The 26217-nt window shown below is 36.4% G+C and overlaps 1 long non-coding RNA gene across 1 annotated transcript; it reads right to left on the bottom strand.

Moving 5' to 3' along the window:
* Positions 1-9096: 9096 nt before the first annotated feature.
* Positions 9097-25353, bottom strand: LOC147996126 (uncharacterized). The gene is made up of 2 exons (XR_015677909.1): positions 25258-25353; positions 9097-9220 (listed from the first exon to the last, which is right to left on the bottom strand). It is a non-coding gene; the product is annotated as an uncharacterized LOC147996126 (long non-coding RNA).
* Between the last annotated feature and the right edge of the window lie 864 nt (positions 25354-26217).

The raw sequence follows: 26217 nt of genomic DNA, 5'->3' as shown, positions 1-26217 counted from the left end.
TGTCAATACACTAAGACCAACCTGCCACAGATTCTGGGAATGTGTATGACAACGTCCAATCCTGGGATGATGTCAGTAACCTGACACGAATATAAGAATGCCACTGTTAAAGTGGGCTCATATTCCAAGACCACTGCCAAAAGCTGTAGGCAACTGTGGAAAAATTAGCTGTGTAACAGATTATAAATACATGTTCTTCACTGTTGCCAGGGCCATTGCTGATGATGTCCCCATACACAGACCTGAATACAGAGTATATTTGACTAGACTCAGGTTTTAAATGTCTGACTCAAATCATAGGAAAAAGTCATAATCTTTCTAGTGTCAAATGTGGCCTTATACCACTCAGTGTTGCCAGTCATTGAAATAGTTTGTCTACTGACCGTTTATTTTGATGATAAGTTGAATCTTATCTAAGTTTCTCAAGTAAAATGAATTTTTACGCTTCCTAGTAAAAATTAGTTTAAAAGGAAACTAATTTAAATATATTTTTATCATATTTTTGGCTTCCCACAGTACTTCCAGATCCTTCCCACTCCCTATTCACTTAAGTTTCTTCTCCAAAACCAACCAAAACTCAGTAGAACAATCTGTCAAAAATATTATACCCACCCCCAAACAAAATAAACAAAAATCCCCTCAAATTCAAACACACCAACAAACCAGAATGCCTGTAACCGAATAAGTGCAGCAGTGTGCCTTTAATCCCAAGACTCTGAAAGCAGGGGAAGGATGAATTCTGAAAGTTCAAGGACCGCCAGACCTACTGTGGTAGTTTGAATAAAAATCTGCTCCAGTTATCAAAGGGAGGAGCCTTATTGAAAATTTGATTATTTGAAAGGCCTTGTTGGCATATTGAGGCCTTACCAGAAGAAATGCCTCTGTGGGAAGGCATTGTGCTTTCAGAAGCTCAAGCCAGGTCCAGTGGCTTGCTTTTCATTCCTGCTTCTTAATGATAGTGAAATAGAACACTGGGCTGCTTCTCCAGCCTTGTGTCTACCATGCTTCCTGCCATGATGATACTGGACTAAGCCTCTGAACTGTGAATCAGCCCCAATTACATATTTTATTAGAGTTGCTGTGGTCACATCATCTCTTCTCTGCAATAAAAACCCCAAGACAGCTTTGAAGTGAGACCTGGTTTTAAACAAGAAGAAAAAATGGATTTTTATGTTATTTATATCCCTCCTCTCTCAGATAGAGCAACAATCTGTTTGCACCACTAAAGTAACACTGGGTAAATCAAACGCTCCATCTCTGGTCTCATATTTGGGAGTAATTGACCAACCTATAATCAACTACAAAGGGTTTTATTGTATCAGAGATGCATAAAGAACCATGTTATAACTAGATACACAGGAAAACTCAGTCTACTTTTATCAATTTCTATATGCTCAGGACACACACTATAAACTGTCTCCAAGTCCTAATTTTACTTAGAGCTTTTGGCTTCCACCTGACAAATGTATTACTAAGTTATAAGAAAAATAAATCTTATTACAGATTTATAAAGTTTCACTAAATGATGTTTTCTTCCTACTCATGTGGCTAAAGCTGGGGGAAGAGTTAAAAAGCCAGTCTGTGCTTCATGGGTAATGTTATAGTAGCATGTTAGTCTGTAACTATCTGGGAGTTGTATAGTTTGCTTGACACAACTTTTTTGGTTCTTTTTTTTTCGGAGCTGGGGACTGAACCCAGGGCCTTGTGCTTCCTAGGTAAGCGCTCTACCACTGAGCTAAATACCCAGCCCCTCTTGACACAACTTTTTATTCTGGCTGCCCAGTTACCAATTTAAAGCATATGGCCTAAATGTAATTCTTTCTGTTTCCCAGATAGAAAGTAAAACACTTGAAACTCCCAGTTGAAAATTAAGCAACTAGCTAAAAAGGAATTTGTAAATAAGCTTTAGTGAAATCTAATAGATAATGTATTACAATCATCAGAAATAAAATTAAAACACCAAGTTAAAATACATGCTATGTTCTCTTACCTGGTTTCCTTAGATATTGAATGTTTTGTGTATTAATAACTGTTGATCTAGAGAATTTGTGAGAGAGCTGCTATAAAATCCTACTCTGCAATAATGTTTTTTCTCTCTCCTTAAAAATTAATATAATTGCTATTAATTTCTTACTTGTAAATTAAACAACTTGCTAACAGGGAATCTGTGAGCAAGCCTAATTGAAAACTCATAAGTTACCATCATAAAATTAAAACATAACAAATAAAGCTCAAATGGAAATTTCATTATGGCAGTTAGTAAACTGCTGTGAAAAAACTGTTTGGACAGTAATTTATAATATGTCAATCAAAATTCTGTTCAATGTTTACTTTTGTGCTTGAAATTTTAATGTGATTATAGATCTTGCTTCTGAGAAACTTTAAGATGTATAAAAACTGTTTGTTTTTTTCACTTATTAAATAAACAGAAGAAAAAATGAAGTACTTAGACCTGAATTGTGACATTGATCCATGGAAAAATCACGGATATTAGGCATATGTACAAATTAATAGTCGGTTCAATGAAGAAATAAAATTTAAAATTTGATTAACAATCTATTTTTCAAGTGTATAAAGAGGGTCTCATTATTTTTTCTACAACTACTTTTTTAAAATTTTATTTTCTTGGATATTGTATGTATTTACATTTTAAGTGTTGTCTCCTTTTCTTCCTCTCCTATACCACCCCCTTCCTCTGCTTCTATGAGGATGCTCCGACTCCCACTCACCCACTTCAATCTCAACATCCTGGCATTATCCTAAGTTGGGGAAATGAGCCTTCACAGGACCTAGTACTTTTCCTCCATTGATGCTGGACAATGCCATCCTCTTCTATGTTGTGAGTGATGCCCTTGAAGCCCTCCATTGTTGATGTTATTATTATGGTTAGAATTAAGTATGACTAGGTTCATGGAAAATCCCCAGCCAGCTGCAGAAAACTAATACAAATCTGGTGGTCAAAATGAATAATAATATGATACATCAAGATACCCAATGTGATGACCTGTAACCTTTCTGAAAAACCAACATCCTGCTGACTAATAGATATGACAAACCTGTGACCTTTCTGACATACTGTCAACACCAGCCTATTCCATGACCACACGAATATTGTGTCCTTGGCCTGCATAAATGTTTCTTACTTCCCCACTCCCTCTGTTACTCCTGTTATGGTATAAATTCAGCCTTGGAGAAAAATAAAATTGTCGCCTTGATCAGACTCTTGTCTTGGTGTCCTTCTTCGTGTCTCTTCTCCCCCATTCTCTCCCAGATACCCAGCACCCTTGTTGACACTTCTACATATGTGGTTGTAGTCTTGGGTCCCTCCAAGTATACTCTGGTTGGTGGTTTAGTCTCTCGGAGCTCTGGTGGGGTCTCGTTGGTTAGTATTGTTTTTCTTCCTATGGTGTTATATAATTACAAACTCTCAGACCTATACATATGAATGAATTGAAAAATGTATTTGAGGATGCATGCTGCCAACAGTATGAAAACAATAAATGATCTTTGGCAGGAATTAGATGCTTGGGTCAGATGGGCATACTTTAATTAGCTTTTGCAAATATTTAAAAAGAATAGACCCTAGTAAAACTGCTTTTTAACTAGTTGGCACCATAATACAAGCAATTTCACTAGCAATAAAAGAAGTTTCAAAAGCACTAAATGGATGTCTGAAAACACATCTGAGAATTTACAAGAATGCTTTTTGGTGCAACAAACTGCATCTGAGATGTTAAGCATGCTACATAAGTACTCTACCAAAAAGTTTATATCCCGACCCTTACCCAAGAATTTATGTTTTTAGTATGTGATTTGATAAATTGTGGAACCTTCCATGAAACAAATGCAATTTAAAAATAATACTGATGTATCAATTCATGAAATACACAGAAGTGTGATGTGTGTGCACTATTAAGGGAAAGAAGGCAGTTTGTAAAAGTAATTGATAATATTGTTCCAATTAAGTGACACTAGAAAATGTAAAATGATGTTTCCTAAACCTTCAACTGACCTAAGGAGGAGAAGTTATATTAGTAAGACTATTGCATTTTGTACTATAATGGTAGACACATATAATAAAAACAGAGGAGAGAATTCTAATGGAAGCATTATTTAATGACAACATATACTAGATAATCAAGGTAATAAGTTTCCCAAACCTAAGTTACTAAGTAAGGTGAATCCCTTTATGTCTCAGCAGTAATAGAGTGAAATAGAGCTAAATACTGTCTACTTTTTATTTTTATTTTTATTTTTGGTAAATCTTAGCCATTTGTACAAATGCACAATTTACTACCTAAAAACTAGTCTAAGATATTGTAAAAAATAAGAATTATAGAATGTTTATGTTTTTATTTACTTGAACATATAGACATGCTATGTACCATAAATTAGCCATTGTGCCAATTAATAAACAAATAATTAAAATGTGTATGTATGTGTAATATGCGTATGTGTGTGTTGGTGTGTGTGTGTGTGTGTGTGTGTGTGTGTGTGTGTGTTGTGTGTGTATTTTATAGTATCACAATAAACCAACGGGACTTAAGACAAAACTTCTCTTTCTTGAGAAGTCTTCAAAGTCACAGCTTCATTAATCACATTAGAAAAAAGAAAATTACAGCTATCATGAATAAAAACGTGAATTTTAAGCATTTCATCATGTATATATGAAGGCATATGTTGTTTCCAGAAAGTCTGTTGATATAAAGAGTGCTATCTCTGATAATGTATAATCAAGTTGGATTGGTAAACAAAGTTCATATATGTGTCAATGTCTTTCTCATTAAATTTTTGTTAGTGTAGGCCATTTTGATTTGGATAGAGACTGGGCTACATAGCAAGGGAGCAGCTACCAGTATGTGAGTAATAACAATAATCAAGTCACTGGCGTTCCAATGCCTGTGCTACAATTGCTACTTCATCCATAGTTGAAAGAGTAATAGAATCTCAGCAAGCTTTACACAAGTTGTAATTAAACACAGAAAACATAGACACTCGAAAATTATCTGATTAAAGTGGTAGGATAAGGTAAAGAAAATAAATAAGTATACAGTCTCAAAATATTCAGAAGGTTTTGAAAATGTTATTGGAAAATTAAGATGGAAATACAAGATTTGGGGAAGAAGAATGAATTTTATGAGTAGTGAATGAGAAACTTTTATGATACAAAGTACCCTCAAGGAACATATTGCCAACAGCAAAAGCCTGTCCTGAAGAGCACGGTGCGCTTAGATGCTTACCTGCAATCTCAAGAACTTAACACTGTATTTGAAGGACTTAAGATTAGTTTTCTTCATGAGACCTCAATAAGCTCAACAGAATATTAAAATGGAAATCATTAGAGAGAGGATAAAAGTATGCACACGGACTGACCCATGGCTCTAGCTGCATATGTAGCAGGGGGTGGCCTTTTTGGGCACCAGTAAAGGAGAAGCCCTCGGTCCTGCCAAAGCTGAACACCCCAGTGTAGGGTGATGTCAGTTGGAGAAGAGTGTAGATGGAGAGGGGAAACACCTTAACAGAAGACGGGGAAGGGGATGGGATAAGGGAGCTTATGTCTGGGAAACTGGAAAAGGGAATAACATTTGAAATATAAATTAAAAAATATCCAATAAAAGAAAAAAAGAAAATCAAATTCAATTTTTCTTTCTGCATATATATATATATATATATATATATATATATATATATATATATATATATGAAAGCTCATCTTTCCATTAAAGGATTTTGCTTTTCATCTCTCATTATGGGATCGGAAAAATTTTTCCTGAAAGTGAAAACTACATATTTTTCACTTTTTTAAAATTTTATTTTATTTAAAATAAAATAATTGGGTATTTTATTTATTTACATTTCAAATGTTACACTGTTTCACCCCTCTCCCATATCTCCTCTAGCTCCCCCTGCTTCTATGAGGATGCTCATACTGGCTCCCACTTACTCCTACCTCAAAGCCCTGGCATTCCTCTACACTGGCAAAACAAGCCTTCACAGAACGAAGGGCTTCTGCTCCTATTGCTGGTGTAAAAGATCATTCTCTGCTATATATGTGGCCAGAGTCATGGTTCCCTCAATGTATACTCACTGGTTGATGGTTTAGTCCCTGGGAGCTCTTGTAGGGTCTGGTTGCTTGATACTGTTTTTCTTTGAATGGAATTGCAAATCCTTTCGGTCTTTTCTCTAACTTCTCCAATGAGGTCCAATGGTTAGCTACAATCATCCTCATCTGTATCAGTGAGTCTCTGGCAGAGCCTTTCAGGAGACACCCATATCTGGCTCTTGTCAGCAAGCACTTCTTGCCAACAACAATGATGACTGGGTTTAGTAGCTTCATGTGGAATGGATCTCCAAGCGAGACAGTCTCTGTATGATATTTTCTTCAGTTCCTGTTCTACTTTTTGACTCTGTATTTCCCCCCATGAGTATTTTGTTTTCCCTTCTAAGAAAGAATGAAGCATCAACCTTTTGGTCTTCTTTCTTGAGTTTCATATGATCTGTGATTTTTTCCATAGTTATTCCAAGCTTTTAGGCTAATGTCCACTTATCAGTGACTGCATACCATGTTTGTTCTTTTGTGACTGGGTTACCTCACTCAGGATATTATTTTCTAATTCCATTCATTTGCCTAAGAATTTCAGGTAGTCATTGTTTATAATAGTTAAATACTACTCCATTGTGCAAATGCACCACATTTTCTGTATTCATTCTTCTATTGACCGACATCTGGGTTCTTGCCAGCATCTGCCTATTATAAATAAGGCTGCTATGTACATAGTGGAGCATGTGTTCTTGTTATATGCTGGAGCACATTTGGGTTTATACCCAGGAGTGGTATAGCTGTGTCCTCAGGTAGTATTATGTCCAATTTTCTGAGGAACCTCTAGACTGATTTCCAAACTGGTTGTAGCAGCTTGAAAACCCCCCAACAGTGGAGGAGTGTTTCTCTTTCTCCACATCCTCGCCAGCATCCACTGTCACCTGAGTTTTTCATCTTAGCCATTCTGACTGGTTTGAGGTGGAACCTTAAGGTTGTTTTAATTTGCATTTCCCTGATGACTAAAGATGTTGAACATTTCTTTTTGTGCTTCTCAGCCATTCGCTATTCCTCCATTGAGAATTCTTTGGTTAGTTCTGTACCCCATTTTTAATAGGATTATTTGATTCTCTGTAGTGTAAATGATTTTGTTAATTGTATATATTAGATATTAGTCCTATATTGGATGTAGGATTGGTAAAGACCTTATTCCAATCTGTTGCTTGCCATTTTGTTCTATTGACTGTGTCCTTTGCCTTACAGAAGCTTTGCAATTTTATGATGTCAAATTTGTCGATTATTGATCCTAAAGCATAAGCCATTGATGTTCTGTTCTGGGAATTTTCTCCTGTGCTTATGTGTTGGAGGATCTTCCCGACTTTCCCTTTTATTAGTTTCAGTGTATCTGGTTTTATGTGGAGGTTTTTGATCTATCTGGACTTGAGATTTGTACAAGGAGCTAAGAATGGTACAATTTCAATTCTTCTACATGCTCCAGATGAACGACCACTATTTGTTAAAAATGTACTCTTTTTTCCAGTGGATACTTTTAACTCCTTTATCAAAGATCAAGTGACCATAAGTGTGTGGGTTCATTTTCAGTTCTTCAGTTCTATTCCATTGATCTGCCTGTCTGTCTCTGTACTAAAACCGTGTAGATTTTATCATGATTGCTGTGCAATATAGCTTGAGGTCAGGGATGGTGATTCCCACAGAAGTTCTTTGATTGTTCAGAATAGCTTTCATTCTCCTGAGGTTTTTGTTATTACAAATGTATGTTCAAATTTCTCAAACTCTATGAATTATTGAGTTGGAATTTTGATGAGGATTTCATTGAATCTGGAGATTGCTTTTGGTAAAATGGCCATTTTTACTATATTAATCCTGCCAATCCATGAGCATGGGAGAGCTTTCCATCCTCTGAGATCTTCTTTGTTTTTTCTTCAGAGACATGAAGTTAAATGATCATTCACCCTGATCAAGTAGACTTCATCCCAGGGATGCAAGGATGGTTCAATGTATGGAAATCTATCAAATGTTTTCTCCTATATAAACAAACTCAAAGAAAAGCCCCACGATCATCAAATGTGAAAGCCTTTGACAAAATTCAACACCCCTTCATTATCAAAGTCTTGAAAAGTTCAGAATTCAAGGCCCTTTCCTAAATATAGTAAAAGCTATATACAGTAAACCAGTAGCCAACATCAAATTAAACCAAGAAAAACTTGAAGCAATCCCACTAAAATCTGGGCCTAGACAAGGCTGACCACTCTCCCCCTACCTATTCAACAGAGTACTTGAAGTCTTAGTCAGAGCAATTAGACAGAAAATAGAGTTCAAAGGCATACAAATTGGAAAGGAAGAAGTCAAAATATCAGTATTTGCAGATGATATGATAATATACTTAAGTGACCCTAAATATTTCACTAGAGAACTCCTAAACCTGGCACACAAATTCAGCAAAGTTGCTGGATATAAAATAAACTGAAACAAATCAGTAACCTTCCTCTACTCAAAGGATAAACAGGCTGAGAAAGAAATTAATGAGACAACATCCTTCATAATGGCTACAAATAATGTAAAATACCTTGGGATGACTCTAACCACGCAACTGAAAGATCTGTGAAAGATTATTAATGCAAAGAACCAGGAGGTTGAGATTGCCTACAGTCAGGCTTGACATAGGAAAACAGAAAAATAATCAACATTTATTTGGATACTGGCCTTAAAGTATTTTATTAAGTAAAGGTCAATTTGAATAGCAATAATTAGAATTAGTATCTAGACCTCCCTTTGTCTTCATAAATTTGAATAAAACAGGTTTTTTTCTTTCTCCTATTAATGAGCTACCTTGACCTATATTCAAGAGGCGATTTTCACATATTCTTCCCAATTTAGCTCAAGTGACATTTCTCAAATAAAGAATTTCCTTAGGAATAATTACGTATTTATTTTTTATGTGGAATTTTGGATTTAAAAGAGTATACTGGCTATCTGTCAGTATATAACAATAATATACTGTCATTATGTTTCTGTTAAGAAAAAAGTCATGAACAAAATGTTTTACAATATTTTTTATTTCAAATATAACTAGTTCACTGTAATGATGAGTTAATGATGATAACTTAATGATGAATTTTCAAGTTCACTTGAATACTCAGTAGAGCAGCTGATTAACCTATCCTTTTGGGGACAGAAAAAAGAGAAAGAATTAACAAGAGAAACCTCGACTCAATTGAAGAAAAAATAAAGGAACATTGTATCTCCCAGAGCTTAAATAATCAAAAATATTTTTACCTTAAAAGACATAATTAGTTACAAAATAACTTGTAAGAAGCATTTCTCTTTTTCAATATGTAATTATTAGATGTAAATATTATAAGTCATTTTTTATAAGTTCTTTGATCACTAAGGAAGGGAGGCATATAATATACTACACCAGTTAATTAGTCTCATGTGTGATGAAAAAAAAGGATAAACTTCACACTGCAAACATTAGTTTGCAATATATTTAGGTTAAAATGCCTTAAGGAAGCACATTCACTAAATGTATATTGTGATACAGTATATAAGTAATAACGGGTGAAAGAAAATTACAATTGTTTTTTGGGAGGACAACTTGTCTTTCAGAACATATGAGTATACAATGATTAGGTACAATATCAAGCTCATCAAATAAACAACAATAATTCAGAAAAAAGAAGAAACTGGAAAAATAGTATAAGATAAACTTTATATGAAAATATACTGAGTGATAAACAGGAGGTCTACCTCACCAGGAATCTATCTAATGATATTTTGCCTTTATATGTATGCTGTTTGTGCATAATGATGACTTTATAAAATAGTTTGGTTTTCCAAAGGAACAGGATGAACTCTTGTTCTTCACATAGAAGATCAACATTTTATATGTACAGTGGATTGATAACTACATAAATACAGTCTAGAATGGATGTATCTTTGAATGGTCTCTGTGGACAGGCCAAACAAGAATAAGAAAAATATACAGAACAGTGTTGTATTAGTCATTTTTTCTCTCCTTTTGTGCAAAATATTTTATAAAACACCGAATGCAGGGAGATTCATTTCCCTTGCTGTTTCCAATATGGCCGTACATAGCAGTGTGTAGAACACTGGAGAACACATCACAGCAGGTCAAATGAGGCACAAAAAAGTAGAATCAAGCACACTGCTTACTACCTGCTATTTTATTTTGTTTTTTTAACTCCTCCCATAAGACGATGCCACCATCATATACAGTAGATCTTTTCCTGGATAATCCTCACTAGGAATGTTCTCTCAAACAAGCTCATCTACAATCACTTTGGTAAATTATAAACCTAGTTAAATTGAGAATATTTATGGAGCATCATTTTTGTATAGTGGGGGAGCATAAGCAAATAAAAAATCATACCAGATGCAAAAATACAGTACACAAAACACAATTATATGTATAGAACATAAATAATGACCACAGTCAAGATTACTGGTGGAAACAACAGTAATCACAAGAGTCTGTTGGAGTTCATGTTCAGTAGAAGATGGAAAGGATGCCCTAAGGACACACTGTGTCAGAATGGTCTTGACATTAAAGTATTATAGTAGTAAATTAAATAATTTGAGTAAATAAGAAACGTATAAAATTCTGAAAGTGCAGAACAAATTTAATAAGAGGAGAACAAAGTGCTTAATGGGTGGATGAGAAGTAAAGAATGACTTAGCAGGACTGTTGATCATGCTCAGGGTAAGAGAGATGCTTGTGATGAATTTTGAGGCAGGGATTTTACTTGAATAACAACAAATTTATGAAGCACACTCTGTGAAAATTCTGTGGAAAGAATCTTATTTCAATGTTTTGAGATAATTATAATTGGCTTGAGATCAGGAAGATACCTGAAGTTCGATTTAGTCATCGAAGAGAAATGTATTATTGGTTGCTACTAACAGATGAGCAAATGGTACAGAAAATGGGATGCTATCCAGCAGAGCATAAGGGAGAAGAGAAAAAGATATAACAATGTTTTCAGGTTACAGATCCTCTGCTAACAGTAATAGTTTAAAAATAAAAGAACGGTGTGATTTCAGATATGGTCCAGAAATTTTCCTAATCAACTCTGCAATTGTCCTTCTAAAGAACAATTACTAAAAGTGAAATACCCAGAACAAGACACTAATTAATTTAAACATGTCCAACCACCAAACTTCAAAGCTAAATGAATATTGTTATCATGTAAGGTTCAAAAAGTTTCCAAAGCAGCAATCATGTATAGCTATTTCAAGTTTACTCCCCCGCTGGATTGCATTGTTTTTACATTGCAACTATTTATAAACTCTGAAGTAAATTCCATTTCCAGACTTTTTGGATATTTTGTAAGAATAAGCATTTACCTCTCTCCTCTTTATAAATTAGACTTCATAGGAATAGCCCTTAGTTCACAATTTAAGGCTTTCCAATACTATGAATAAGTTACTGATTCTCTCTGCATGTTAACATCATCATCTGCAAAAAATAATTACTGCTGGTAAAAAGAAGTCATTGTAAGAGTTTAAAAAGCTAATTGATATAGATGGTTAAAAGCGTTTTTATTAGCATGTCTATGTATTAGCACAAGCTGGAAGCTGCATTCTGGAGAAATGTGGTCTTAGTTGGCCTGTTGCAGCAGACCACAAACCCTTTGAGGAAAGTAAACCAAATACCTACCTGCCTGTACACATTGTAGCAGAGAAAAAAATAAGAGTAACTTCTTACTGAGTGAACACCTTGCAACTTAATAGCAAAGCCCAGTCTCCACAGACTAATTTTTATCCAGCGAACTTGTCCCAAGTCATTGCAGGGATATTGTAATGGATAATCCTTTTAAGAATGCCAGACATCTCAGAATGTCTCAGGATCAAACTTAATGATGTCTGGAGAACTTCCACAGGGGCTTCTGTGTATGTGTCACTCTCCTTCATTAGATTGTAAATCCTCGAATTGAAGAAACCATATTTTATTCACTTCTCTATGCTTCATAGCACCTTAGCAGAATACCTTGCATTTAATAAGAGAGCAATACATATTGAGTTGAACGAAGATACTCCTAGCTTCAAAATCCTGCTCAGTTGTCACTTCAGTAGGACTTTCCTGCATCTTCCATGCAGAACTGACTATTCCCCATGCTCTAGCAGGGATTGACTTTGCCAGTAAGCACAAATATGTCTTTTTAAATATAAAATTTTCTCACCAGCACATAGAAGTAGGCAAATGATTGAAAGGAAGAAGTTATATTCCCCTTTCCCCTGTATGTATTAATATAGAGTAAGTGTGTATACCAAGCTAGGCTCATGCAATATGGATAAGAGGGATAGAGAGAAATGTATATATTTGCATATAGACAGAGAGACACATGGATATAGACAGAGACAAATAGATGGATGGACTAAAAATAAATTTAAGTATTTTATAAATACTATAAAATATTAAGAATGTCAAATTATACATTTCATATGTTATATGCATCATGTATAGAATATAGGTGCATATATTTGTGTTTCTGTGTCTTCTTAACTAGTTCCCACAAGCAAACTGTTTTCTGCTCCTCTCTTTGCTTGATTGTTATCATTCTTTGTCAGATGCTTCTGCATTTTATATTTGTAAGACTTATATTCCTAGTCATCATTTTAATTGCAAAGAATGAAGTAGAGTGCTCTCCACTGGTTGACAGTGAGCTGTCAATGGGTCTGAATACTTCATTTAGAAATGTTCATTTTTGGCACAAAGAACAGATGACATACCAGTAACTTATTCAACACAATGTATTTCAGAATCCTTCTCTTTAGAAGGATATATAGATACCATTTAGTCCATCTCTAAGATCTAGATACAGTCAGTGACTTTATTAATGTCTCCGGGTTATACTATCTGAAGCTTACATAGTTCACCTTGAATCACAGATTAACTTTCCCTTGTTGGTCACCTGTGATCAAAGAAAGTTTAAAAATTCAAAAGTGTCAAATTAAAAAAAAATGAAAATTGAATACTCCCTGCATGCCCCTGGCCGGTAGGAAAATTGCCCTTAAGAGTTTGATAGATATTCAAATCTTCTTTTTATGTCCTAAATACTTCTTATCTCTGGGGCATAACAGCTTTGTACAATTATAGAATCTCATGCGTCCTCCTCCAATGGTCCAAGAACACTCTTATCATTTCTAGACTGCTAGGATCATTAAACAAAAACTCACCAACCAAAACTGAACCAAAACCCAAACAAATAAAACAATAAAAATAAAGCCCAAAACAAAACCAAGTGATGCTAGTTGAGAACACTGAGTAATAGTAACTTTGGTTTTCTATTACAAAGATTTACTTATGTAGTTTTATTTTTATAACCCTCACTTTGTTTACCTTTTGGCTCTTTCTGAATAAGTTTGACTATAACTTATGCGTTTAACAGTTTTTTAAAACTTCATGTATTGATGCACAGAATTGTTCATTTTAAGATACAATTCTCCACAAATTATACTTGAAAACTATGTAATATATAAAAATTACTCTCCTATTTCCTTCTAGTTGTCCCTCCTTTTCTCTCCCGCATCTCCTATCCAGTTTTCTGCCTCACTGTGTCTCCCATGATAATATCTTTCCCTCTTTTCTTTCTCATCCCATTTCTCAGTTGTATAAAGGAAGGGTACTGATTTATTTAAGTTAAGTTTCTATCCAGCCATTTTACTGAAGTTGTTTATCATTTTTCACAGTTTGCTGGTAGAAATTTTGGGGACGCTTATGTATATTATCATTTCATCCACAAATAGTGAGACCTTGACTTCTTCCTTCCAATTTTTATCCCTCTGATCTTCCAATTATTCTAGCTAGATCTTCAAGTACTATAGGGAGAGAATGGACAGAATTGCTCCTGATTTTAGTGAGATTGCTACAAGTTTCTCTACATTTAATTTGATACTGGCTGCTGGTTTGCTATATACTGCTTTTACTATGTTTAGATATGGGACTTGCATTCCTGATCTCTCCAGGACTTTTAATATGATGGGGTGTTGGATGTTTTCAAGGGCTTCTTTTAGCATCTAATGAGATGGTCATTTGACTTTTTTTCTTTGTGAATTTAGTTGATTGTTTTTCTTATATTTCACCATCTATGCATACCTATTACAAAACCAACCTAATCTTAATGGACATGAATATTGTTTTGGAAGTCTTCTTGGATTCTGTTTGAGAGAATTTTACTGAGTATTTTTCTATGGATTGATAGTAAAATTGGCCTGAATTTCTCTTTCTTTGTTGTTTCCTGGGAGGTCTAGGTATTGAGCAACTGGCTTTATAGAATGAATTTCACCCTAAAACAAAATAATATACCTTCTTCTCAGCACCTCATGGTACCTTCTCCAAAATTGATCATATAATTCATCACATAACAAGTCTCAACAGATACAAGAATATTGAAATAACACCATGCATACTACCAGATCACAATTGAATAAGGGTAGACTTCAATAGCTACAAAAACTAACATCCACATACTCATGGAAATTGAACAACTCTCTACTCAATTATAACTTGGTCAGAGGAAAAAAGAAGGAAGAATTTAAAGACTTTCCAAAATTCAATGAAACTGAAGATAAAGCATACCCAAATTTATAGGATACAATGAACAGAGTGAGAAGAGGAACATGCATTGCACTGAGTGCTCTGGTAAAGAAATTGGAGGGATCCTATACTAGCAACTTAATAGCTCACTTGAGAACTCCAGAACAAAAAGAAGCATGCACATGCAAGAGAAGTAGAAGGCAGGAAATTTCTCAGGGCAGAAATCAACCAAATAGAAACAAAGAGAACAACACAAAGAATCAACAAAAAGAAGTGCTGGTTGTTTGAGGAGATAAATAAACTCCTAGCTAAATTAACTGAAGGACACAGAGAGAGTACACCAGTTAACAAAATCAGAAATAAAAAGGGAGACATAAAAGAAAAGAAGGAAATTCAAAATATCAGATTTTACTACAAAAGCCTATACTCAACAAAACTGTAAAACTCATATGAAATAGATGAACTTCTAAACAGATATCAAAGTTAAATTAAGAGCAGGTAAACTATCTAAACCATCCCATAACCTCTAAGGAAATAGAAGAAGTCATTACACACCTCCCAACCCCCAAAAAAATCCCAGGGCCAAATGGTTTTCATGAAGAATTTTACTAGACATTTCAAGAAGACCTAATGACAATATTTGTCAAATTATTTCACAAAATACAAATACCCTCACACATTCAACTGTTTTTTCTCCAATTAACTGTTTAATATTAGGGGGCAGGCTTACACTGAAAATAAAACTACACCAAACCATAGAAACAGTTTTTCCATATCCTTCTTTGGTGTTCTCTTCCTGTGTCCATCATGGCCATAAAAAATACACTCGTTCCTTTGACCTTTTCCAAAATGTAAAACGTTTGTCATTTGTATAGTGCATTATCTTCAATCGTTCAACAATTTTACAATTAATAACCACTAATTAAGTCTCTGATTTCAAAGGTATCCTCTGTGCTTCCTTTCTGTGTTATGCCATTCCTCTGTTTCATTAAGTACTTACTGCTTCCCTGCATGACGTAAGTCAGAACATGAACACACAGCTCATGTTGATCTTCTTTGACACTAATTGGATTTTACTTTTTAAAATTCCAAATCTTCCTGATACTTGCAAAAAAAACCCTATAATTTTATTCAAACACACACACACACACACACACACACAGAGAGAGAGAGAGAGAGAGAGAGAGAGAGAGAGAGAAGTAATTTTTTGCTGTCTTTTATGCTATACTTTAGTGTGGTTTACATGAAAAAAAAAAGCATCTGAAAATTCTTCTTTGTTTTACTGACCCCAGAAATAGGTAACATTATTTTACAATGTCACTGTCATTTTATAATGCAAACAATTTAACACTAGTAGATTAGCTGGAGATTGCAAGTAGGAAGATACCTACAAGCTCTTGAAAGTTCAAGTATATCCTCTTATTTAACCATCTGTAAGCCCCGGACCAAGAAAGGATGTGTTATTTTTTTAGTGACTTTAGTAGAATTTTCCATAATAAAAATTTAGGCTAATTTTTTTTCTGAAAATAAAATCTTCTTAGGCAATCCAGGATAGCTTTTCAACTTCCCTGTGGCAGCCTAAAAAGAGTTGCAATTAGATGTGTCACCATGTTTAGCTCTGCCTTTTATATTTGATGTATGCATATTAATTTGATCAATTTGATTAATAACTAGCAAATGATATTTGATAATTTACACACACACACACACATGCACGAATATACAAAATACCACATGGAAACAATTTGTATATGACAATTTTGCATGCATTTATTATTAACATATTTCTTTTGCATACTTTATCATACCTGGATAAAGGTATGATACATCAGTATGTTGTATTTTTTAAATTTAAAGAAATGAAGATTATAATAAAATATGCTGGACCTAGCCATACTGACCTAATGCTTAACTTCCTATCAGTGACAATTATGTTGTGTTCATGCTGATAGACTTTTTGTTGCCCTTCTGATGGGCATTAGTCCTTTGGATTCCAGCATATCCACAGACTTTACTAATGAGCTATGTCTATAATCTTTTATTCTTTTTTTAAACCAAATTCATTCATCTGGGAAGTAGAATGCGTGATTCAACTTGAAATTCAGCTTGGACTTCACAAATAGGCCATTTACCCTTTCCTAAAACTTTAATCATAGGGCTTATTTTTAAAGATTTTAGATTACAAGTATCAAGCTCCTTCTCAAATCATTTTATTGCCTTATTTATCCCATCACTTAATTGGATTTTAGTGAGTTTAATTAGGTTTAAAATGTAGTGATTATAGAAAGACTATGCATGTTTAATGCACATACTCTCCCTTGTGATTTTTTTCAAATTCCCTATCTTTATTTAATAGATATTCTATCACCTTACTAATTACTTGGCGAAAACAGCTCAAAGCACATTCCCAACTAATGGTTGGCTCATGCAACCATCCTATCTGAGAAAAGACAGTATGACTAAGTTAAGAAGTCAGTACAAGATAAACAGTTTCTGATAGTTTTTAAAAGGATGGCTTATTTCCTAAATGTTACATACATGTGCTTGTGAACACATGGAAGTCAATGTAATTTTTAGTGTTATTTCACAAAATCAGTCACAAAGAATGAGTAGACATAATTGAAATTGCTTTAAATATAGAATTATAATCTATTTCCGGGTAAACTATTTTTCAAAATGAGTAAGCTTTCACTCATTTCAACTATATACATTAAATATGACAAATACATCTTGCTATTTTTAATGAAATTAAAATCAAATGCAAATGGAATTAGTAACCTCAACTTTATAAACATTATTATTTAAAATTCATTTCGGTGTCTAAAGGCATGGCTTATGGTCAATTCAGATTGACAAGCTGAATTTCAATCCTATATCTAACAAAATTGAGGAGAGAGTCTCCTAGGAATTCTCTTCTGACTACATGCAGTTCATGGCACACTCATGGATACACATACACACACACACACACACACACACACACACACACACACACACACATACACACACAAACCTATTCCAAAGGGACAATAACTGTGTCTAGATGATGCTGAGCCAATATTCAGACTTAACCATGACTTAGTTATGATTACCAAATGGTATCTGGTAAAGCCTCAAAGAGCATCTCTTCTTGCCACTGAGTCCTTCAGTACCACTTAGGAAAGTGGATGGTATTACCTAGGTTTCTATGGAGGATACTAAGAAGCCTTTATCTGTTCACCATCCCTCATCTGTCCTGGACCCAATTTAAAACCATTCATTTTTATTTCATCGGTATATCAATAGCGTCTGTATGTGAATAGTAGTGATCACCGCATGTTGCGCTGTCTCTAAAAGATAACTCTCCCAATTAGTTTTGTGAATCTAGGTTGGTGGTGAGAGGATTCCTTTACCTTAGAAGACTAAAACCTAAAGTATATAAAGATTTCAAAGCACTTTACATCAAAGCAACAAATAACCCAATTTAATTATGGGATATAGATCTAAATAAACAACTACCAAAAGAGTTAACAAAAGTGGTTGAGAAATACTTTAGAAAATGTTCAAGATCCTTAGTCATCAGAAAACTGCAAATTGAAACTACTTTAAAACTTCATTTTATATCCATCAGAACGGCTTAGACCACTAAAAATAAATGCCAGGTCATTTTGGCAAGTATGTGAAGTAAAGAAAACATTTATCTATTGCAATCTTGTACAGTTACTATGGAAATCAATGTGGCAGTTCCTCATAATACTGAGAATACATTTACCACAAAATCCAGCTGTATCACTCTTGGGCAGATACTCAAAGGACACATCTTACTAGGGAGACACTTGCTCAATTATGTTCATAAATGCTGTATTCCTCATAACCAGAAATTGGAAATAGGTTGATACCATCAAATGATGAATGGATAAAGAAAACTGGTAATTTACACAATGAGATATTTTTTTTTTTAAGTTTAGTTTTTTTTTTTTTTTTTTATTAACTTGAGTATTTCTTATATACATTTCGAGTGTTATTCCCTTTCCCGGTTTCCGGGCAAACATCCCCCTCCCCCCTCCCCTTCCTTATGGGTGTTCCCCTCCCAACCCTCCCCCCATTGCCGCCCTCCCCCCATAGACTAGTTCACTGGGGGTTCAGTCTTAGCAGGACCCAGGGCTTCCCCTTCCACTGGTGCTCTTACTGGGATATTCATTGCTACCTATGGGGTCAGAGTCCAGGGTCAGTCCATGTATAGTCTTTAGGTAGTGGCTTAGTCCCTGGAAGCTCTGGTTGCTTGGCATTGTTGTACTTTTGGGGTCTCGAGTCCCTTCAAGCTCTTCCAGTTCTTTCTCTGATTCCTTCAATAGGGGACCTATTCTCAGTTCAGTGGTTTGCTGCTGGCATTCGCCTCTATATTTGCTGTATTCTGGCTGTGTCTCTCAGGAGCGATCTACATCCGGCTCCTGCCGGTCTGCACTTCTTTGCTTCATCCATCTTGTCTAATTGGGTGGCTGTATATGTATGGGCCACATGTGGGGCAGGCTCTGAATGGGTGTTCGTTCAGTCTCTGTTTTAATCTTTGCCTCTCCCTTCCCTGCCAAGGGTATTCTTTTTCCTCATTTAAAGAAGGAGTGAAGCATTCACATTTTGATCATCCGTCTTGAGTTTCGTTTGTTCTAGGGATCTAGGGTAATTCAAGCATTTGGGCTAATAGCCACTTATCAGTGAGTGCATACCATGTATGTCTTTCTGTGATTGGGTTAGCTCACTCAGGATGATATTTTCCAGTTCCAACCATTTGCCTACGAATTTCATAAACTCGTTGTTTTTGATAGCTGAGTAATATTCCATTGTGTAGATGTACCACATTTTCTGTATCCATTCCTCTGTTGAAGGGCATCTGGGTTCTTTCCAGTTTCTGGCTATTATAAATAAGGCTGCGATGAACATAGTGGAGCACGTGTCTCTTTTGTATGTTGAGGCATCTTTTGGGTATATGCCCAAGAGAGGTACAGCTGGATCCTCAGGCAGTTCAATGTCCAATTTTCTGAGGAACCTCCAGACTGATTTCCAGAATGGTTTTACCAGTCTGCAATCCCACCAACAATGGAGGAGTGTTCCTCTTTCTCCACATCCTCGCCAGCATCTGCTGTCACCTGAGTTTTTGATCTTAGCCAATCGCACTGGTGTGAGGTGAAATCTCAGGGTTGTTTTGATTTGCATTTCCCTTATGACTAAAGATGTTGAACATTTCTTTAGGTGTTTCTCAGCCATTCGGCATTCCTCAGCTGTGAATTCTTTGTTTAGCTCTGAACCCCATTTTTTAATAGGGTTATTTGTTTCCCTGCGGTCTAACTTCTTGAGTTCTTTGTATATTTTGGATATAAGGCCTCTATCTGTTGTAGGATTGGTAAAGATCTTTTTCCAATCTGTTGGTTGCCGTTTTGTCCTAACCACAGTGTCCTTTGCCTTACAGAAGCTTTGCAGTTTTATGAGATCCCATTTGTCGATTCTTGATCTTAGAGCATAAGCCATTGGTGTTTTGTTCAGGAAATTTTTTCCAGTGCCCATGTGTTCCAGCTGCTTCCCTAGTTTTTCTTCTATTAGTTTGAGTGTGTCTGGTTTGATGTGGAGGTCCTTGATCCACTTGGACTTAAGCTTTGTACAGGGTGATAAGCATGGATCGATCTGCATTCTTCTACATGTTGCCCTCCAGTTGAACCAGCACCATTTGCTGAAAATGCTATCTTTTTTCCATTGGATGGTTTTGGCTCCTTTGTCAAAAATCAAGTGACCATAGGTGTGTGGGTTCATTTCTGGGTCTTCAATTCTATTCCATTGGTCTATCTGTCTGTCTCTGTACCAATACCATGCAGTTTTTATCACTATTGCTCTGTAATACTGCTTGAGTTCAGGGATAGTGATTCCCCCTGAAGTCCTTTTATTGTTGAGGATAGCTTTAGCTATCCTGGGTTTTTTGTTATTCCAGATGAATTTGCAAATTGTTCTGTCTAACTCTTTGAAGAATTGGATTGGTATTTTGATGGGGATTGCATTGAATCTGTAGATTGCTTTTGGTAAAATGGCCATTTTTACTATATTAATCCTGCCAATCCATGAGCATGGGAGATCTTTCCATCTTCTGAGGTCTTCTTCAATTTCTTTCCTCAGTGTCTTGAAGTTCTTATTGTACAGATCTTTTACTTGCTTGGTTAAAGTCACACCGAGGTACTTTATATTATTTGGGTCTATTATGAAGGGTGTCGTTTCCCTAATTTCTTTCTCGGCTTGTTTCTCTTTTGTATAGAGGAAGGCAACTGATTTATTTGAGTTAATTTTATACCCAGCCACTTTGCTGAAGTTGTTTATCAGCTTTAGTAGTTCTCTGGTGGAACTTTTGGGATCACTTAAATATACTATCATGTCATCTGCAAATAGTGATATTTTGACCTCTTCTTTTCCGATCTGTATCCCTTTGATCTCCTTTTGTTGTCTGATTGCTCTGGCTAGAACTTCAAGAACTATATTGAATAAGTAGGGAGAGAGTGGGCAGCCTTGTCTAGTCCCTGATTTTAGTGGGATTGCTTCAAGTTTCTCTCCATTTAGTTTAATATTAGCAACTGGTTTGCTGTATATGGCTTTTACTATGTTTAGGTATGGGCCTTGAATTCCTATTCTTTCCAGGACTTTTATCATGAAGGGGTGTTGAACTTTGTCAAATGCTTTCTCAGCATCTAATGAAATGATCATGTGGTTCTGTTCTTTCAGTTTGTTTATATAATGGATCACGTTGATGGTTTTCCGTATATTAAACCATCCCTGCATGCCTGGGATAAAGCCTACTTGATCATGATGGATGATTGTTTTGATGTGCTCTTGAATTCGGTTTGCCAGAATTTTATTGAGTATTTTTGCGTCGATATTCATAAGGGAAATTGGTCTGAAGTTCTCTTTCTTTGTTGTGTCTTTGTGTGGTTTAGGTATAAGAGTAATTGTGGCTTCGTAGAAGGAATTCGGTAGGGCTCCATCTATTTCAATTTTGTGGAATAGTTTGGATAATATTGGTATGAGGTCTTCTATGAAGGTTTGATAGAATTCTGCAGTAAACCCGTCTGGACCTGGGCTCTTTTTGGTTGGGAGACCTTTAATGACTGCTTCTATTTCCTTAGGAGTTATGGGGTTGTTTAACTGGTTTATCTGTTCCTGATTTAACTTCGATACCTGGTATCTGTCTAGGAAATTGTCCATTTCCTGAAGATTTTCAAATTTTGTTGAATATAGGTTTTTATAGTAAGATCTGATGATTTTTTGAATTTCCTCCGAATCTGTAGTTATGTCTCCATTTTCATTTCTGATTTTGTTAATTTGGACACACTCTCTGTGTCCTCTCGTTAGTCTGGCTAAGGGTTTATCTATCTTGTTGATTTTCTCAAAGAACCAACTTTTGGTTCTGTTGATTCTTTCTATGGTCCTTTTTGTTTCTACTTGGTTGATTTCAGCTCTGAGTTTGATTATTTCCTGCCTTCTACTCCTCCTGGGTGTATTTGCTTCTTTTTGTTCTAGAGCTTTTAGGTGTGCTGTCAAGCTGCTGACATATGCTCTTTCCTGTTTCTTTCTGCAGGCACTCAGTGCTATGAGTTTTCCTCTTAGCACAGCTTTCATTGTGTCCCATAAGTTTGAGTATGTTGTATCTTCATTTTCATTAAATTCTAAAAAGTTTTTAATTTCTTTCTTTATTTCTTCCTTGACCAGGTTATCATTGAGTAGAGCATTGTTCAATTTCCACGTATATGTGGGCATTCTTCCCTTATTGTTATTGAAGACCAGTTTTAGGCCGTGGTGGTCCGATAGCACGCATGGGATTATTTCTATCTTTCTGTACCTGTTGAGGCCCGTTTTTTTACCAATTATATGGTCAATTTTGGAGAAAGTACCATGAGGAGCTGAGAAGAAGGTATATCCTTTTGCTTTAGGATAGAATGTTCTATAAATATCCGTTAAGTCCATTTGGCTCATGACTTCTCTTAGTCTGTCTACATCACTGTTTAATTTCTGTTTCCATGATCTGTCCATTGATGAGAGTGGGGTGTTGAAATCTCCCACTATTATTGTGTGAGGTGCAATGTGTGTTTTGAGCTTTAGTAAGGTTTCTTTTACATATGTAGGTGCCCTTGTATTTGGGGCATAGATATTTAGGATTGAGAGTTCATCTTGGTTGATTTTTCCTTTGATGAATATGAAGTGTCCTTCCTTATCTTTTTTGATGACTTTTAGTTGGAAATTGATTTTATTTGATATTAGAATGGCTACTCCAGCTTGCTTCTTCTGACCATTTGCTTGGAAAGTTGTTTTCCAGCCTTTCACTCTGAGGTAGTGTCTGTCTTTGTCTCTGAGGTGTGTTTCCTGTAGGCAGCAGAATGCAGGGTCCTCGTTGCGTATCCAGTTTGTTAATCTATGTCTTTTTATTGGGGAGTTGAGGCCATTGATATTGAGAGATATTAAGGAATAGTGATTATTGCTTCCCGTTATATTCATATTTGGATGTGAGATTATGTTTGTGTGCTTTCATTCTCTTTGTTTTGTTGCCAAGACGATTAGTTTCTTGCTTCTTCTAGGGTATAGCTTGCCTCCTTATGTTGGGCTTTACCATTTATTATCCTTTGTAGTGCTGGATTTGTAGAAAGATATTGTGTAAATTTGGTTTTGTCATGGAATATCTTGGTTTCTCCATCAATGTTAATTGAGAGTTTTGCTGGATACAGTAACCTGGGCTGGCATTTGTGTTCTCTTAGTGTCTGTATGACATCAGTCCAGGATCTTCTGGCCTTCATAGTTTCTGGCGAGAAGTCTTGTGTGATTCTGATAGGTCTCCCTTTATATGTTACTTGACCTTTTTCCCTTACTGCTTTTAATATTCTTTCTTTATTTTGTGCGTTTGGTGTTTTGACAATTATGTGACGGGAGGTGTTTCTTTTCTGGTCCAATCTATTTGGAGTTCTGTAGGCTTCTTGTATGTCTATGGGTATCTCTTTTTTTAGGTTAGGGAAGTTTTCTTCTATGATTTTGTTGAAGATATTTACTGGTCCTTTGAGCTGGGAGTCTTCACTCTCTTCTATACCTATTATCCTTAGGTTTGATCTTCTCATTGAGTCCTGGATTTCCTGTATGTTTTGGACCAGTAGCTTTTTCCGCTTTACATTATCTTTGACAGTTGAGTCAATGATTTCTATGGAATCTTCTGCTCCTGAGATTCTCTCTTCCATCTCTTGTATTCTGTTGGTGAAGCTTGTATCTACAGCTCCTTGTCTCTTCTTTTGGTTTTCTATATCCAGGGTTGTTTCCATGTGTTCTTTCTTGATTGCTTCTTTTTCCATTTTTAATTCCTTCAACTGTTTGATTGTGTTTTCCTGGAATTCTTTCAGGGATTTTTGCGATTCCTCTCTGTAGGCTTTTACTTGTTTATTAATGTTTTCCTGTGCTTCCCTAAGTGTGTTCATGTCTTTCTTGAAGTCCTCCAGCATCATGATCAAATATGATTTTGAAACTAGATCTTGCTTTTCTGGTGTGTTTGGATATTCCATGTTTGTTTTGGTGGGAGAATTGGGCTCCGATGATGGCATGTAGTCTTGGTTTCTGTTGCTTGTGTTCCTGCGCTTGCCTCTCGCCATCAGATTATCTCTAGTGTTACTTTGTTCTGCTGTTTCTGACAGTGGCTAGACTGTCCTATAAGCCTGTGTGTCAGGAGTGCTGTAGACCTGTTTTCCTCTCTTTCAGTCAGTTATGGGGACAGAGTGTTCTGCTTTCGGGCGTGTGGTTTTTCCTCTGTACAGGTCTTCAGCTGTTCCTGTGGGCCTGTGTCTTGAGTTCACCAGGCAGCTTTCTTGCAGCAGAAAAGTTGGTCTTACCTGTGGTCCCGAGGCTCAAGTTCGCTCGTGGGGTGCTGCCCACGGGCTCTCTGCAGCGGCAGCAACCAGGAAGACCTGTGCCGCCCCTTCCGGGAGCTTCAGTGCACCAGGGTTCCAGATGGTCTTTGGCTTTTTCCTCTGGCGTCCGAGATGTGTGTGCAGGGAGCAGTCTCTTCTGGTTTCCCAGGCTTGTCCGCCTCTCTGAAGGTTTAGCTCTCCCTCCCACGGGTTTTGGGTGCAGAGAACTGCTTATCCGGTCTGTTTCCTTCAGGGTCCGGCGGGGTCCTGCCGCTCCTGGGCCCTCCCCCACGGGAGCCCAGAGGCCTTATACAGTTTCCTCTTGGGCCAGGGATGTGGGCAGGGGTGAGCAGTGTTGGTGGTCTCTTCCGCTCTGCAGCCTCAGGAGTGCCCACCTGACCAGGCGGTTGGGTTTCTCTCTCACCGGGTCTGGGAGCAGAGAGCTGCTGCGGGCCGGGATCCGCGGGTGGGGGACTTCCGGTCCACAATGAGATATTAATCAGTGCTTAAGATAATGAAATAATGAAATAATAAAATTTGCAGGTAAAAGGTTGGTGCAAGAAAAAAAATCAAGGGAATCAAGGTAATCCAGAACCAAAAAATATAATTCTAGCATATATTATCTTATTGATAGTAACTATTAAGTTTTTGATAAGCAGGCTACAATCCTTACAACCAGAAGTTAAGAAGCAGAAATAGAATAGACGGTTCTAGATGGGTGTCTTAGTTAGGGTTTTACTGTTTCATACTGATTCAGTCCAGTATCATCAAGGCAGGAGCATGACATTGACCAGGCAGGCATGGTGTAGGAGGAGGTGAGACTTCTACATCTTCATCTGAAGGCTGCTAACAGAATACTGACTTCCAGGCAGCTAAGATGATGGTCATAAAGCCCATACCCATTGTGACACACCTACTCAAACAGGGCTACACCCTCTAATAGTTCCACTCCCTAGGCTGAACCTATCACAATGGGTGTGACAGAACACTTGTATTAAGTATGGAGAGAGAAGGAAGAACATTGTAAGGGGGAAATATAGGGAGGGGCAGCTAGAATAAGACACATGGAACAGTCATATGGAAACCTACTTCAGTTGAAGCTTTATAAATTACACACACACACACACACACACACACACACACACACAGCAGAGCTAAGAAATATAAAAAGATTTACTAAACAACAGGGCATACAAAGTTGCAATTAGATATTTATGCCTATCAAATTAAATTTCTGGTGCCATGAAAGGGTGATACTTAATCCAGAAAATTAAATACCAACACCGATAAAGACACTTCAAACTACAATGGTGACCTGAAAGGTAGGCTTATGCAAGAAAAGAACTAGAGTTCTGGGATAACCAACTGTTGGGAGCCATTTTGTTGGCATCTGTGAGAAACAAGTCAGGCCAGAGACTACTCACCTGTCATTAAGGGGGATAAACTTGATGTGCAAGGCAGGTGCCTGAGTATTCTGTTAATCTTGGAGGAAGGAACAAAGAGGAATAGGGAGGCATCTGGATGGGTACAGATATTGAATGTATGTCAGCCATTTTCCCTGCTGGCTTGTGACTTCGTCTCCCACAATACAGTAAAGTATATAAAGTTTAAGAGAATTAAGCTCAGGGTCATCTCAGTACTGACTGGACAGTTCTCCTGATTTCGAACCTTTGTCTCTGAGTCTTCTTCTCTGTCTTTTTTCTAATCCC

The sequence above is a fragment of the Rattus norvegicus genome, chromosome 2 (genome assembly GCF_021556685.1).
Source record: "Rattus norvegicus strain SHRSP/BbbUtx chromosome 2, alternate assembly SHRSP_T2T, whole genome shotgun sequence".
Lineage (NCBI taxonomy): Eukaryota > Metazoa > Chordata > Mammalia > Rodentia > Muridae > Rattus > Rattus norvegicus.
The sequence above is the reverse complement of the archived record's forward strand: the minus strand, read 5'-3'. Positions and strand labels throughout refer to the sequence as shown.